This window comes from Pelecanus crispus, chromosome 2 (assembly GCF_030463565.1).
Source record: "Pelecanus crispus isolate bPelCri1 chromosome 2, bPelCri1.pri, whole genome shotgun sequence".
NCBI classification, from domain to species: domain Eukaryota; kingdom Metazoa; phylum Chordata; class Aves; order Pelecaniformes; family Pelecanidae; genus Pelecanus; species Pelecanus crispus.
In genome coordinates, this window is record NC_134644.1 from 153498541 (window position 1) to 153516039 (window position 17499).

A 17499-nucleotide genomic window follows, 5' to 3' on the forward strand; every position below is an offset into this window, starting at 1 on the left:
ATAGTAAAAAATGTTCAATATTTTTAAGGAAATCCCAATTATAGAAGGCTGCACCATTCAAATCCTTGATTCAGGAGTAGAATGACTGCTGCATGTCTAACAGAGGAGGAAATGCATGCTTGTGTTGTGAAGGCAAGAATTAGTGATGAACAAAAGGAAAACCCTTGCATTTTGCATCTTTTATGCATCTGTATTTACATGCCAGTAACAGTTACTTGTGAATCCAAAGACGAAGCTTATTTAGTCATTCGGGTCAGTCTCTATAATAGGTCTGACAACAATTACAGATCCCTATCCAATTTATGCAATTTATTTTTAAAATATTGGTGGTGTTTTCCAAATGGAAAGAAAAAAGGTTAGGGGCAGGAAGAGTTTAAATGGTGGTGTTAAGGTTCCTTTCCCTGCTCCACTGGAATGCCCTAACACTTGAATTGTGTAATGATATTTTAAAGCATAGCTTAGTTGAAGTATAAGTTGGCAGAGGCTGTAGTTACATTGTCACTTTCATCTGACATAAATGTGTGCCCTGTGTGAAAGGGATGCACAGGACACCAAGACTCAGAGCTGATCAGGTTAGTTTTCAGGTTAGTTCTGAACAGTATCCAGCTCTCTGAACAGCTGTGCAAATGCTAGTGCCAGCAAAATGAAGTTAGCAGAAATGAGTAGCTGAGGATGGAGGGAAGGACCTTAATGGCAATGTGAATTTACATCAGATTATAATGACTATGAAGCTACGGTCAGAGATAAGCAAAACTGGCAAAAATAGACCTTTAAGACTTTTCCATATGCTCCAATACCAAAACCACAGTAACCTCAGGATTTCAAAGATAGCAATTGTGTAGCCTGAAGGCCTTGTCTTTTTAGGCAGATTCCTGGTGATCCACAAGGAACAGTCTGTAGTCCAGGTCAATAGAACCATTGGGCAAAGCTTACCAGAGAGCCTGAGGAACTGGAAAAGCATAAGACTGCAAAGCACCCTGAGGGTTCTGCCAACTAGAGCCCCCCTATCATGGTCATTTATATATATGTAATAGAAAATTCCTCAAAACATTTTTAAAATGCGACAATTTATACTTAATTCACTCTAATATATGGAAATTAATAGTATAGTCAGTACAGGAGCAGCTGGGTTTAGAGACCATGTGCTGTTGAACATTGGGAGCGCTGCATAACAGGCACCCATGCAGTAAGGGTGCAGTAGCAACAGTGATGTACACTTATGCTTGAGGTGTGCATATTAAACAATAGCAGCATGATGTTTTGTATATGGGACTTAAAGATGTTATGTGTAGAAAGCCAGCATGTCTTCACAGTAACTGAATATATGCATTATAAAGCAAAAGAAAATATTTCCACCAATCTGGCTTCTTAATACTTATATTTAAATGGTAGAGCTCCGTGTATTTTTTCCAATACCTTTATTAAATGCATTATTCACCTCATCTGTGATTTGTTAGCTTCAAACACAGACTCATACTCAGTTATCTGGCCGAAAAGGACCTGGGGGTGTTGGTAGACAGCCAGCTGAACATGAGCCAGCAGTGTGCCCAGGTGGCCAAGAAGGCCAACAGCATCCTGGCTTGTATCAGACATAGTGTGGCCAGCAGGAGCAGGGAGGTGAATCTTCCCCTGTACTCGGCGCTGGTGAGGCCGCACCTGGAATACTGTGTCCAGTTTTGGGCCCCTCACTACAAGAAAGACATTGAGGTGCTGGAGCGTGTCCAGAGAAGGGCAACGAAGCTGGTGAAGGGTCTGGAGCACAGGCCTTATGAGGAGCGTCTGAGGGAACTGGGGTTGTTTAGTCTGGAGAAGAGGAGGCTGAGGGGAGACCTTATCGCTCTCTACAGCTACCTGAAAGGAGGTTGTAGTGAGGTGGGTGTTGGTCTCTTCTCCCAAGTAGTTAGTGATTGGATGAGAGGAAATGGGCTTAAGCTGCGCCAGGGGAGGTTTCGATTGGAAATTAGGAAAAATTTCTTTATGGAAAGGGTGGTCAAGCATTGGAAGAGGCTGCCCAGAGAGGTGGTGGAGGCACCATCCCTGGAAGCATTCAAAAAACAGGTAGACATGGCACTTGGGGACATGGTTTAGTCTAGTCTACCCTTGATTGGCTTAGAGTAGACTTGGTAGTGTGGGTTAATGGTTGGACTGGATGATCTTAAAGGTCTTTTCCAACCTAAACGATTCTATGATTCTATGATTCTATCTAATGTTAGGCACCTGACTGTGGTGTCCTCAACACACTGTGAAGTCAGAGAAAGGGTGAGATGTTTCCAGAGGACGATTTAGGACTTTGGTGCCTGCATTTCTCCAGTGGCTGCAAAGAGACCTTAGACTGATTCTAGTTTCAGCAGCTTTAGTGAAAATATACATGAGTTGATACGAACCCTAGTAACAAGGATGGATGTCAGTCATGTTTGCCTTTCTGTAGACCTCACAGAGTATCCAGTGACAATGGTTAAAACCCAAGTCGGAGTCCTCATTCTGGAGTCTGTTTCATTACTTCCCTAGTGTTACCTTTCCATAGAAAGTTTTTTTATTCATCCCAGCAGGAGATAGAGTTTGCAAAATATTTTCTTCATGAAGGTATAGTCCACAGCACAACTTTTTCTGCACATTCTGGTAACTGCCTGGAAATTATTTGTGTCTTATTGTTCTTTTCCCTTGAAATGTAAGAGCAAAGGAGAGAACTCTTCCTTATCTACAGATACACCTGAGACAGCATTGGATGAATTAACCACAGAATTTGAAGCAGAAAAACAGTACTTTGGCAGTGCTGTGCCTGTCTAAATGGCAGATCGACCGGGCAATTAACCTGAGAAGGCATGTGCCACAACACAGCCAGAGCCAACCAGGGACAGCGGCTGCCCTGCGTGGGGATCTCAACTCTGCACTTCAGGGCACTGTTTCGACAAACTTGTTGCTGCTGACAGCTAATGGGGAGTCTCTTCACGTTCAGGAAACAGGGCTAGTTAGTGCATTCATTGCTCTGGCTTTGCTGTTTGCTTGCCAAGCAAAACAAGAGCTACAGCTAAGGAGTGTTTGCAGCAGCAGGGTAGGACAATCTCCTTTCCCAGAATTTTTTTCTTTTCCCCAGAGTGTTGACATGGCTCACTTCCTCTTCAGAAAAGTAATATCTTGGAAGTACGACCCAGTTATGAAACAGTGAGAAGTAATGGATTATATGTTCACAGTTTAGACTGTTCAAAACCTTCCTGACAGGATATTTCTGTTTCAGAAAACAAAAGATTTTATTGATGACAGAACATTCCACAGAAAATGACTGGGTTTTGTAGATTTTCCATTGGGGGTAAAATATTCTCTTTTGGTAAACAGTAGACTTCATGTACTACCACAGTGCATTCTACTTCATGTACTACCACAGTGCATTTCTGTGTCCTCCAGGTCCTTTCTAGGATTCAGCTGAACTCGGTTTAAGCCTCTGCAGTGTATCATGGCATCTTGCAGTCCAGGTGGCTGCGATATATAAAATGAACTTTAGTGGATTATTTCCTCTGGAATATACTTCCATACCAAGCCTTGTTTCTTGCACTATGCTATATTAAGTGCTGTGTTTGGTTTTGTTTAAGTGTCAGTAACAGCTCCGCATTTTCTAAATGTTTCAAAGATGGTTAAGGCATTTATTTTTTTAAAAAAATAAGACATGCATGTGAAGACGGATTTTTAAAAAGACTTTACTGGCTTAACTCAGCTCTCTTTGATAAGGATAATACTAAGATGGTTCCAAACATTTTTCACAGTCCCAAGTATTATGTAGTGAACCTAAGATGCACTGCAATACTCATGTTTCTCACTCAGTATTACCTACTTTTATTTCTCCTCACATTTAGTTTGCCTTTGCAAGACTGATTACGGATACTTTTTGCCAGTTTGCTGTTGTCTTCAATGCTGAAAGATGTGCTAGTGCTGCAAGACTATGATACTAAGCATTAGAGATACTGCCCTTCTGGTGATATGATTGCTGTAAGTTCTACCTGCATGTTTTTCCTAGATGAGTTATGCTGATAAAATTATCTTGTGATATCCAAAAGTCATTGCAGTACCCCCTCCACTGTTTAGCTTGCTCCATGTTTTTAGAATATCAGCTTGCTCCATGTTTTTAGAATATCTTCCCCATCTTGTGGAATCCCTAAAGCTATGTTGTGCAAATCAGAAATTATTTCAAGAATACTGATTTTGCATACTAGTTGAAGAAACAATAAAAACCATGATTTCATAATATACTGAACTCAACCTTTTCAGAATCAGATCTGTTTATAGGCTTGATGGTTTCTACCTAAAAAGCAAAAAAAAATCCCTAGGCAATCATTTCAGAAGTTTAAATCATATGCAAGAAAACCTAAACTGGCATTCAAGACTGGTATCTTCAAAGTTACAAGTGCTTCTTTTGGGATTCTTGTCGCCTATTTGGTACACTGCATTCCTAAACATTGCATACTTTAAATTACATTAGCTAATAAGTGCTCCAGATGTGAACAGTACTTCAGTTCTGAATCTGACAAAACCATCAGGTGTTTATTCTATTTAGCATTTCAACTTAAAGTGAACTGTTTCTGGATGTGTCAACTTTAGTAGTTTCAACATCATAATTCTAGTTCATAATGTGCTCAGAAAGAGACCTGCTCTGTATTTGCAAAAAAGAATGTGCACATGAAGATTACAATGTGCATGATTTTTCTTCTCATCACAAAACATCCTAATTACTCTTCCCCCGAGAGAAATGATACACAAATATATTTTCTAACCTCACTGACCAGACTGCTGATGAAACCTCCCTTGCACTCTAGCACTTTCTTTATCACATTTATGACATGTTCAGAAGCAAAGACCAAGTGTTATTAGTAGAAAAGGAATGATTAATTTTTTGCAAGTTAAAGTGTTAATATTTAATTGTGACCTTTGTAGAAATGCTAAGGTTAAAATGTAGAAGTTAATAAAACTTCTATTTGAAATAACAGCAGATGGCCATGTAGTGAATACAAGCTTAAAATCACTCTTGGGGCTCTATTATGTTCACAAACTGCCTCAGCTATCAATTACTGTGTATGTTGCTGATGAGAGAAAAACTGAACTCCTGTTTCATGTAGTGCACCTTAGCTGAATATCATCTGACATGAAGGGATATAGAAAGCTCTGATTCCTAAACAAATCCCCTGTAGAGATGCCTGGCATATTCAGTTAAAAGGTATTCTTTTAAGATTACTGTGGGTTTTTTTACCCATGAAAATTTTCATGAGTACAACACAGATTAAAAAGTCACATGATAGTAAAAGAAATACTTTCATTCCATAGACTATTGCTTCTGAAAATATGAGAGTGCTGAGCCATCTCGTGTAGAAATGGAGTTGAGATATATGAAAGAAAATATTCAGTGAAAGAAAAACTCATGTCTGATGCCTTGGAACTTGGACAGTGAGTCCAGTTTCTGAGAGGCTGGAAAGGCAAAAGCAGTATACAGAAGAAGGAAAAGTAGATGGATGAAAGATGTAGAGAAGAAGATGTAAGCAGACTAGTGAAGGCGATATAGCTGAGATAAGCAGAAAGCAGACAGTCCCTTCTATTTTTGTATCTTCTTTTTGAATAGCTTAATCCTTACTGTCTCTGGTTGAATTTTTACTAGCCTCTTTAACTTGATATGCCCCACAGAGGAGGACTTTTTTTGTCTGTTTGGCAAAGGCAGACAATGGAGGTGGCAAATTGTTATTCTTTGTTTCATTTCCTTCTTTTCCTGCTGGCAGGTATTTCTAACCCTTATTACGTTTTCCTTTTTTATTTCCAAGGCTATGCTATGTTCTTCAGGGCAAAAGATAGGAATGAAAAGAACTATTAAAATAGGCCTTTCTAATAATATTTTTGCCTTCTTTCTTTTTTTTTCCCCTTGCTGATTCTCCAGCAAATGCCTAACAAAAGTTCATCAAAAGGACGGTACAGAGCTTACTTGTATCAAATTTAAATACAATCCCTCCAATTTTTGTGTTCACCATGGAGGAGGTAAGGAGACTCCAATGCTAGAACTTTCATGGGGAATGTATTAGAGAGTCCATCTGAATCCAGTGTCAGAAAAAGAGATTTTAGAATGTGTTGATATTCTGAATAATAGCAAATCTTCAGATGGGGATTGTACATGTGCAGGTGTACATTACAGTGAAACTGTGCCATGAAATTCTTGACCTTCTGTTCACAGATTATGACTTATCACTTAGAGCTTCTTCCATGCCTCTGGAAAAGAAGGTTGCAAATATGATGCCAATTTTTAAAACAGGCTCCTGAATGCTCTGCCAGTCTGATGTCCAGGCTAGGAAGCTTTCTAGAAATTATTATAAAAGAAACTAATCAGCCAACAATTTGACAAATATAGACAGAAGTGTTAATATGGCTTTTCTACAGGGAACTTATGTCTCACAAGTCTGTTAGGTAATCTATTTGGGAGAGTCATTGAGCATGTGCACAAGGATGAGCCAACACATGCAGTCTTCTGAGATTTTCCAAAGGCTCTTCACCAATATTTCTTGTAAAGAACAGATAAATATCTCCCACAGATAAATGTCTTCTTAGAAGATAGCAAATGAAAGGTAGGAGTAAATGTTCATCAGAAGAGGAAAATAGTGTACCCTACAGAGACTTATGCTAAGGCTTGTCCTATTCAGCATATTCATACAGGATCTAGAAAAGGTGGTAGAGACTGATAAAGCTTGATGATGTTAAATTATTCAGTGTAGTAAAAATGAAAGCTGGCTCTGAAGAGCTGTGGAAGGATCTCACAATATTGAGTAATTGGGCAGTAAAATGGGAGATGAAATTCAGTGTTAATAAATGCAGAGTAATGCAGCTGGAGAAAAACAAGCCTAATTTTACAAACATGGTATTGGGCTCTAAGCTGTTGCCACACAGTAAAGAAATCCCAAAGTTGTAATAGGTAATTCTAAGAAAACATTAGCCCAACACTGAGTAGCTGTTAAAAACAACAAACAACCAAACAAAAGCAAAGTTGAAAGTTGGGAATTATTAGGAAAAGACCAGGGCACAAACAAAATATATAACTCTGCCATTAAGTAAATCCAAATATCCTCTGTGTACGGTTTTGATGCCCACCTCAATAAGGATGGAGAGATTTGACTGCATTTGATTTGCTCCTTTTGTCTATGTAGATCTAAACGCATATCCTCTGTTGCAGTGACTGGACCTTAGAAGTTCAGAAGTGGGTACATTTGCAGTATTTCCTTTTGAATTTGTTTCACTTTGCAGGACTGCTTATATGTACATATGTATACCTTCAGAGCAGTCTTGGTGTGAATGTAAAAGCCTAGTTCAATGAAAGCAGTGCCAAGATAAGCATCAATGAGCAGGCTCACCAGGATACATGAACTGTGCATGGATGGATTTCAGAAAAGATTTCAGCTGCTGATGATTGAGTGGATTTCAAAGGAAACATTGATATGAGGCGACATGACTACAAGAGCAGGTGAAGATGGGATACAAAATGAGAAGATGTTTTATGTGCTGAAACAGCAGCAGAAGTCAATAGAAGCAGATTGTCTGGTTGTTTGGATGCTGATTTGAGAAGTGTGTTGACAGAGATGGCTTTCAAACAGTCTTTGAAGGGGAGGTGATGGTTTTAGTTGAAGTCAGGGAAACCTGAAAGAAAAAAAAATCATTAAAAAACCCTGAAACACTTCACTCAAGCCTAATTATGTATTAGAACAGTGTCCAAACATCGTCCCTTCTGAATAGAAAACTAAGATGTTTTAAAATAACTACAGGGTGGGTGATGGTTGCTCTGTGGAGGCCCCTGTGGATATTCTGATTCTGCCCCCAGAGAAGGCTGTCTAGAGCCAGGAGAGTCCCGCTGGGGAAAAAAGTTAGCAGTAACATCCTCTGGGGAGATGTGTAACAGGCAAGAGAGAAAAATCAGCCCAGCCCCTATGCTTTACAGAGATTTTACTCTCAGATTAAAAGAAAATACTGGGCATGATGAGACATGGAAAAGTTGTGGACACCAACCAGTGATTATACCAAGTCTAGGGGCTGGAAGTCCAGCTGTTCCCTCTTGCATTTTCTTTTAAAAAGTATTGCTGTCAAACAACATCCCTGTTTTAAAATAAAATAAAGAAGTCCAGCTGCAAGAATACGAAGGTTCGAAACCAAACACAACCTGAGTGACAAAAGGAAAATGAAGGTAGCTGCCTAGGAGGAAAGGGTCTGTGGCATGTGAAGGGGAGCTTGTTTGGTCACCCAAGCCGCTAGTTTTTCAACAGGAGACTGAGGAGGATGACTAACTATAGCATATAAGGCAAAGAGGAGCTGGCAAGGAACTGGAAGCCTGTCTCATTTTCTTCCTGCCTTGCTGAGGACCTTCTTGCTTTTCCCTTCTATCCCAAATCCTCAGGTATTTCCTCCTCTTCTTACCACTTGTCTTTGTGGATCACTCTCCTTTCTGGCCTCAGTCCTCTCCTTAGCTTAGTTCCTGCTCTCCTGTGGCACAGCTCATTTCTTTCCGAAACATGTTTCTTTCCTTCTTTCTGCAAGTTACTTCCTTTTAGATCTCTCTTCTGTACTACTTCATTTCCCCAATTACTCTTTACCATGAGATAGGCATAGAAGAAGAGACACCTAGCCAAGTAACATAACAAAAAAGTGCAGGCTGGACAAGTTCTTTGTGAACAAGGATTTCCAAAAGCTGAATTTGTTTACTGAGAAACCCACCATAGGATGCAAATCCAAATCCTCCCCCATGACTGTTCAAATGAAGGCCTTTGCCCTCAGAGCCACCGTTACTTTTCTTCAGACTTCAGGATGGGTTTGGCAGCCCTGTGTTTTCCTCAGGGACCCTGTGAGCACTGCCACTCCAGCGTGGGGTTTCTTCCCACAGCTACGAGCAGGTTGAGCCAACAGCTTTTATTTTGTAAAAAATAAACTGTAGAATCAGCAATAGACGTGCATTGACTAACTAACTGACACGCTTAGATACTTTAAAGCTTTGTGAAAAACCTGTTTTGATGATGGCTCCTGTACACTTACAGTTGCTTCAGAAAAAAAAAAAAAGTGGGACAGTTTTTCCTTTTGAGATTGTCTCTGATTTTTATGATCTCCTAATTACAGTATGTACAAAAGAATTTCACATATGTTTACAAAACAAACACTTACAGTACTTGTGTAATTACAAAGTCTGCCATTAAATTAGTGTTTCATGTGTTTGTGTTTTAATTATTAACTGTGGCAGAATATAGTTAAAGCAGAAAACATAATTTCTATGATAATAACTGAGCACGATTAGCTGCATATCTTTCTATAAACAAAATGTGTTTTTCATTTGCATTCTTCCCTTGCCTTAGTTGCATTTAGGGCAATGCAAAACAGTCTGGCATGCTCCTTCTTCACTGTAGGTGAATATATGTAATTTTAGGTTTTGGAATCTATTGTGCTAAAAGTGTTTATTTACAAGGTAACTTGATGTGGCATGATGTAAAGATTTTCATATAGATCTTGCCTTCTACTCATCCACACATAATTGTCTGTGTAGCTGTTTCTTTGTCCTTTTTCTGATGTACAAATGGCCGGTATGTCTACTACTGACACTTGCGTTTCTTTCCTAACATTCAGTTATATCCGCATGGGTCTCTACACAAGTTTCCTCTCCTCATCTGTGTAGTCCTAATAATTTCAAAATACACTTCAGTATTGATCCTGCCTCTACCGCTGTCTATTTTTCTTCCCAGATTTTTTTGCATATTTTCACTTGTTTATATAGTTACTCCTTTATTATTGTTATCAAAATCTGTAATATAAAATAACTTTTCAATGAAAAATTGTCTCATCTTGTTAAACCTTTAATATAGATTGCTAAAGTTAAGGTATCTTAAAGAAAAGTGACTAGTGTTTCAGGCAAATCTAATTTCTAAGCACATTTATCTTCCTATTCAGTATGAAAATGGGGGGTGTGGGGGGGTTGCATTCTTTATTGAGAGACAGTCTAGCCATCAAGAATTTCTCCACTGAGGCCAGCAAAAAGCAATTGTTTCTTCAGTCACCTGAAAGACATAGGGAAAAATCCAGGTTACCCCTCCTAGTCCTAGTGAAACATGGTAGGCTCTCTGTAACTCCTCAGTCTTAAGTGCTGGGGTCTAACCGGAACATTGGATTTCACTTAAGTCAGATAATAATTATCTTCCTTTAGCCTCACAAAAAATTGCATGCAGGTTCCCTATAGGGTTCCCCATAAGGTTTCCCTCACAGAACAGCGGGGAACATCTCCATAACTCCTGGAAGCTGCTTCCATGGTCTGTGAGCTAGGTGTGACAGTCCACAAATCTTGAAAATTTTCTGACAGCTTATCTAGTTACAAGAGTTGCTCAGATTACAGGTGCTCCTTACAGCCCAGTACAGCACTGCTCTTGCAGTTTCTAGAGATAGGCTAGTCTCAATTTCCATATAGCTTTATTCCCTTACTCTAGGTATCGAGACTTGATACCTGCTTTGGAAAAGCTGCCTTGATGGACTACTCAAAAGCCCATAAGCACAAGCTCTTGACTGCAGGGAGAGGGCTTGCGGTTCAGCTCGAGTGGCACATCTTAGACCACCCTTTGAAGGCTCACTCCATTACCTACCTGACACTGACTACAGTCCTCTGAGATGTGTTATCCTCATGTACTCTATGACCTGCCCTCTTTCCCCACTATTAGAGATTCCTACAAACTGGATTACGTATAAGCAAAAGAACTGAAGGACATGCAGAACCTTTTTAGTCTCAGTGCCATCAGGGCAGGAACCCAATGGGAGGCAGAGGAGAGAGCGGGCTCCCACAGACACTGCACGCCAGAATGCCATGATGCTGAATGCACAGGACACGTATAGACCACGTGCATAACTGGCGTGGCAACAAACATACTGCAGGTCACAACTACTCTTTCTTACAGGAAGAGAACTAGGCTTGTCTTCACCCCAAGTCATTATTTTCTTTAAAAGATACTACATATTAGGATATAATTAAATCACCTTTTAATTTTATTCAGAGTCACAGAAGGAAAAAAAAAAGAAAAATTTGACTGTGAAAACATTGCCTGGTGAAGAATTCCTTGGGTGATACATACATTCATTTCAATAGGACTCTGTATATACAGCAAAGAAACCCAGAATTTCACAATCCACTTCCTACTGAAAGATAGGATAAAACAGGCCTCACATAGGCAGACATAATTTCTTCATGGGACTCTCATCCACTTCTACCATGGCTGAATTTGATCCAAATTGCTTAACACTATTTTCCTTAAATAGTAATTTTTCAGAGAAAGGGTTTATATAACCTGTCGCCTTATATTATAGCTGATGTAAAAAGTTTGTGACTGCAACTCTAAATGTTTTATCACCTGTCAGACATTTCAATGATAATAAAAAGTAACATCCTTTAAATTAATTAGTCATGATTAGGACTTCAAGCCCACAGGCCACTTCATTATGCAAAAATTATAAGTTAGCTATTTAAATTACCATTAAATTGATTCTTATGTTAATTGATATCTCACTTATAACCCCTGTTTTTAATTTCTATAGGATCTTATTAAGGTTTAATACAAGTAACTAAAATGTTTTAAGCAATCATTCAAGTAAAGAAAATACACTGAAAAAATGATGATAAATATTTTTCTCTGCTTCCAATTTATGTTAAAAATAGGAATTAGTTTAATAAAATATATCAGACATCACTCATGCAACCCTATTAGTATGCAAATTGTTGTGATTTTTCTCCTCTACCCTGCCATTCAGCATAAGTAGAAAGTTCCTTCTTCTACACATGCGCAGCAGAGATTTTCTGAGATATGCAATGATTTGCACAGAGTATTGAAAGGCAGAACTCAGGTCATGGAATACAATCAAACCAGTAATGCAGAATGCTAATAGTGGAGATGGGCATTCAAATTCATTTAAGTCACATGTTAATGCTTAGACAGGATACACGTCTTGGATTTTCAAGGGCTGTTTGCCTTGCCTATGGCAAAGGACCAAAATTCTTGGAAAATGTGTAATTTGTTCCTCAAGTTAAGTCTGCCAACACAATAGCAGAACAGACTTGTTTTTTTCTCCAAACTGTTTCATTTTCTTTAGTATTATATTAAACCATGTTTAAGTTAGGTGAACTCAGTTTAGTGACCTTGCTCTTTTACTTTCCGATATTTGTAATGAAATCTCATCTGCCAGTTAGTTTCTGTCCCTGATTACTACGTTTCTGAATAATGTAGTACACATAAGAAATAGAGATATAGGATTATGTCCTAACAGTGTTGTTGGCAATGGCTGTGCTATCAGTGATTCAAGCTGAGACAGTCTTTCTCTCTTGGTCCTTCCCAGAGAGTTCAGAGTCCCTATGATGAACAGTACAAGCTAGACCTAAAAAGAGATAAAAGAACATCCTTTATGCCCTGAATAGCCTCAAAGTTCTTGTCCATATCACCATTACCTTCAAACTTCATTCATGCTCCCAGGCATGCAAAAGATGCTTTTAGTGTTGTGCTATTAAAAATACCACTCTGGTGGTGCTACTCTCACAATATATCAGGCACTTTCAATTGAAAAACCATCACAATGACAAAAATGTCCTAGGACCCCCAGCTGCCAAGTGGGGCCCTGGGACATCTTGGCCCCAGAGCCAAGCATTCTGCACTACAGAGGTGGCTGACCCCCTCTGAAGGAAGCCGGTCCTGTGCGAGCAAAGCACTTGGCCAGGTGTCTGGGACTGCATCATGAGGTATACAGAAATAGCCATAGTTTTAAATACTTTCTCTGAAACAAGAAGTGCAGCTTTGATACCAGCCTATGCTTTAAACACTTGATACTTCATCTGTCAATACCATGCACAGATAATTAAAGCTTCTAAATACACCTGAGATGATAAAAATACTAAACAGAGCTAAACTCTGGAGATTTTCAACTTGACTTACAGATAATACGCTTTATTTCTCATGCTATAGCTGTGAGAGGTTAGTCCCCAAAGAGTGCTGGATCCAGAATCCTCTGAAACAGCATTGAATAATGCAAACCATGCTAATGGGTGACAACATCTTTCAGCTGACTACACCCTACCTGGATTATTTATTCTCAACAGATGTCTTTTATTAATGGGACTGCCACCTGACATTGTTGTAACAGAAGAAAACCAAAACAATATTTTCCTTTAAACTACAAAATAGTGGTCTTCAGGCGCAAAGCAAACAGTGCTTCAGATGGTATCAAGGGTCAAATATTTAACAGTTTAGCAACACCTTTCAGAATTCCCATTAGTTTGTTAGTGACAGAGAAAAAAAATCTTAAATTAACCTTACCAAAGTATCTGTTTTAACTAGATTGCCTTGGATCACATTGAACTGTTGTGTGTTAATGGCTTTTTCTTGAGGAATAAATGAATTAATATTACAGTAAGTAACAAGGGTTATTGGAAGAACAGATCTATAAAGAGTCAGTAAAGTAACTTCCACAGATAAGAATCAGACTCCATTATCATAGTGGGATAATCCCTGAACTGTTCACTTTTTACCTTTATGTTTCCTTATATTTGTTGTTGTTTGTTATTTTTTATATTCATAGTCTAAGAATACATTGTAAATTATAGCGGCACCCAGTGGCATCACAATAATTATATTGTATAATTATGTGCATTATGAACTTTCATTTCTGAGTTTTAAAGCTCAATAGTAAAAAAAACACACTGTAGTCTGAAACTTGGCAGCCAGACCTTCAAGGAGTTAGCCTGGGAGTGATCTGAAGTTTTAAAATATATTTTCAAAGATAGTGGTTGAGCTCTTTGGGGTTTCCTATTGAGGCTTTTTTTAGTATTTCTGTAACTTGAAAAGTGTTGCAATGTAAGCAGGAAAATTTGGCAAGGAATTAGTTCATAATATGGTTTAATTACTTTTGGCATTATACATATATATATTAAATAGCCAAGATATTTGAGTTTGAAAAAGGTGCTCAACACAGTTGTATTCAAGTGGATTCTTTTTTAGAATAATCCGTCATAAAACAGTTATTCTATAAAATACGCTTTCAAGTAACTATTGCTTAAACATGCTCAAAATGTTCTAAACGCATTGACTGGAAATGGGACATCTATCAGATTTTGCAGGTATAGCAACTGCAAGCCAATCTATACAAATTTATGGTGAGACTATTGCTAGTTTATCTCATATCTTCAAAACACAAATAGATTAACATAAATTCTTAACGTTAACATAGTGCTTTTCAAGCTACATATCAAAGCTTTTTGTTAAGGAAGGTTCCACCATCCTTATTTTATGAATAGGCAAACATTATAGAAATAAAACCCAAGTGCTGGTCAGTGTCATACCAGGAGACAGAAGAAAAGGCTTAATTGAAAATAAGGTGGAACAGCCAAGTCTTTTTTCTGTCCCTTGAAGATCACATATATGTTTCATTGGATCATGGGGTGGAGTTGATATTTCAGAAGAAGCCTTGTTATTAGCCCTGAATAGAATGAGAATTTCCCAGGTTGGAAGGCATATCAAAAAATCATCTGGTCTAACCTAGACAAGCCTAGATGAGATTATCTAGCACCCTGTACAGTTGCATCTTGAAAACCTCCAGTGATGGGGACTCTACCATGTTGGAGGTTGTTCCAGTGAATAATTGTTCTTACTGTAAAAAATTTCTTTCTTATGTCAAGATGAAACCTCTCCCCTGTTGCCTCTTGTCTTCTCCAGTGGCTCCTTGTGAAGAGAGAGCCTCTGTCCTCTTTGTAGCTGCCTTCTTTGTAGCTGCCTTTTAAGTACTGGAATACTGTGATGAGGTCCCACCCTGAGCCTGCTTTTCTCCAGGGAGAAAAGACCTAATTCCTTCAGTCTTTCCTCATAATGCAGATTCTCCAGCCCTTTGATCACCTTCATGGTCCTCCTTTGGACTCTCTCCAGTCTGTCTGCATCTTTCTTGAATTCCCAGGACCGGAACTGGACACAGAATTTCAGGTGCCGTCTGATAAGTGCTGAGTAGAGTGGGATGATCATGTCTCTGTCTCTGCTAGTAATGCCCCTGTGGATATAGGCCAGGATTCAATTTGCCTTTGTTGCTGCAGCAGCGCACTGCTGGCTCATGTTCAGCTTGTTGTCTCCCAGGACCTCCAGGTCCCTTTCAGCAAGACTGCTCCCCAGACACACAGATCCTAGCCTGTAGGAATTTGCACTTGTCTTTGTTGAACTTCATATAGTTCTTGCTAGCCCAATCTTCCAGCCTTTCCAAGTCTCTCTGTAAGATGCCTCTCCCTTCTGATATGTTCATGTCACCACCCAGTTTGGTGTCATCAGCAGACTTGATGGGGGTGCTTGCAATCCCATCATCCAGATCATTTATGAAAATTCTGAACAGCATGGGGCCCAGTATTGATGCCTGGAGGACCCCACTTGTGACAGGCTGCCAGCCTGAGTAAAAATGCCATTGATTACCACCCTCTGAATGTGACCTGTTAGCCAATTTCCTACCCATCTTGCAAACGACCCACCCAGTTTGTATCTTGCCAGTTTGTCCAGGAGAAGGCTGTGGGAAACAGTGCCTACTGCTGCTTTGCTGAAGTCCAGAGAAACTCCAAGAGAAATTCCAAGAACCAATAGTATGATCTTGTTGCTATGAGAGGGGATGCAGTTCCTAGAAAATATGTTTTCATCAATACTGAGATAGAACAAGAAGGACATGTTGTTTAAGGATCCTTCTCCCCACTCCCACCCCGCCTTTGGCACATCTGTGCTACTGGATGTAGATCTGTATACAGAAAGGTATGAAAACTCCACTGTCTTTCCAAAGTCTGATCCTACTCACATGCCTGAATTAGTGGTCCCTACCCCTGAGACCAGCATAGTCAGCTGGGGATATTATACATTAGATGCTTTCAAAATATTTTTCCTCTCACCTTTATATTATTCAGAATGGGGTATGGATTTTTGCTCTGGCTGGTTAGTCAGTCATGGGGTTACCTACTTACTATTAACCAAAGTTTATCTTAGAGAGTTCCCTAGTGAAGCTATTCAGTCTGTGGTGGAAAAGATTTCCTCATGAATCCACACTGGAAATGGTTTTAGGGGAAGGTGTCTGTTAAAGAAAGATGGGATAGAGTTGAGTTTCTAATATCTAATAAGCAAATGAGTCCAGTAGCTCAGTGGGGTGGAGTTAGTGGTAGTCCTCTTCAACTGGGAACAATTTACAAATGACTTCATGGTGCAGATAGTAGTTCCCAAATAAATTGAGTTGTGGCTTAATTAAACAGCATCCTTTGCTTCGTTTTCCCATTTACCTGAAACAGCCATAACTAGGATTAACTGTTGTGTGAGAACATAAATTAGAGAGGCAGTCTCTAGAATTGCAGACCCTAAAGCTTTGTAGGGATTTAAAGATTATAACCAACACCTTGACCTGGTAGTAGATGGGTAGCCAGGGAAAAGCATGGACTATGAGTACAGTGTACCATTCTGATAAAATGAACCATAACATTCAATACCAGATAAAGCTTCCATGGACATTGGCCTCCCAATGTCATGTTGTGTGTCAGCTCCACTCTTCAAAGACATTAACACTGTAACATTTCCTCAGCATCTGATATCTGGGAAATTTAGTTAAATAACCCAACTTCACCTACCATCTTTGTGCAGATGAATCATAAACATATATCTCTAATGCTCTGTCCTGAAATAGATCTTTGTGTTGAAAAGCTAAACCTTTATATCTCTTCATGGATGCAGCTTTCGAGTGCAACATGACTAAGAAAAGGCTTTTTCCTTTCTGCCCTAGACTTTTCTCTGTTGCTATGAGCAGCAGCACCATTCTGTCTGCTACAGCACTAACATGGACATAATCTTTGCCTCAGATTTTTAGTTGTCATGTCCAAGCCATGGCTCAGCTTTACTTGTTATGGCATAGTGTCTCTAAAAAACAACAGATGGTGCAGGCAGCCAGGGAAACTCAAGAAGATAATGAGATAATATTGGTCTTTATAACAACTATTTTGTAGATCCTTGCAGGAATGGCAGGTTTTCAAGAGAATCCTCTCTACACAGACCTTTAGTGACTCTGCTCTTTATCATCTCAAAAAAAGCCCTACTCATGTACAGGCCTCGTGTACAAGGCCCAACCAGTGTTGTCCCCACTCAGCCCTGATTCGATATCTAAAGGCTGATGTTGACTCCCAGTAGGCCAACTTTTGATTTTTTTCTGCTTTCTTCTATGCTGTCCCTCATAATTAAGAGAAGATGACACTGAACAACTCTGAAGTTACATGTCATCCTCCTTTTGTCTCCCAAACATTGTCTTTGTGACACAGTTTTTCTTTTGCTCTGTTTTGTGCAGTCCCAAGTACAATGCAGTCCCAGTCCAAAGCTAGAACTGCCAGATGCTACATTAATATCGTACTCGCCATCGATCTCTCTTAACAGCACCTGAAGTCTCCTTTCATGGCTGTGACAAAGCATGCAGGATTCAAGAGGTATGAAGATG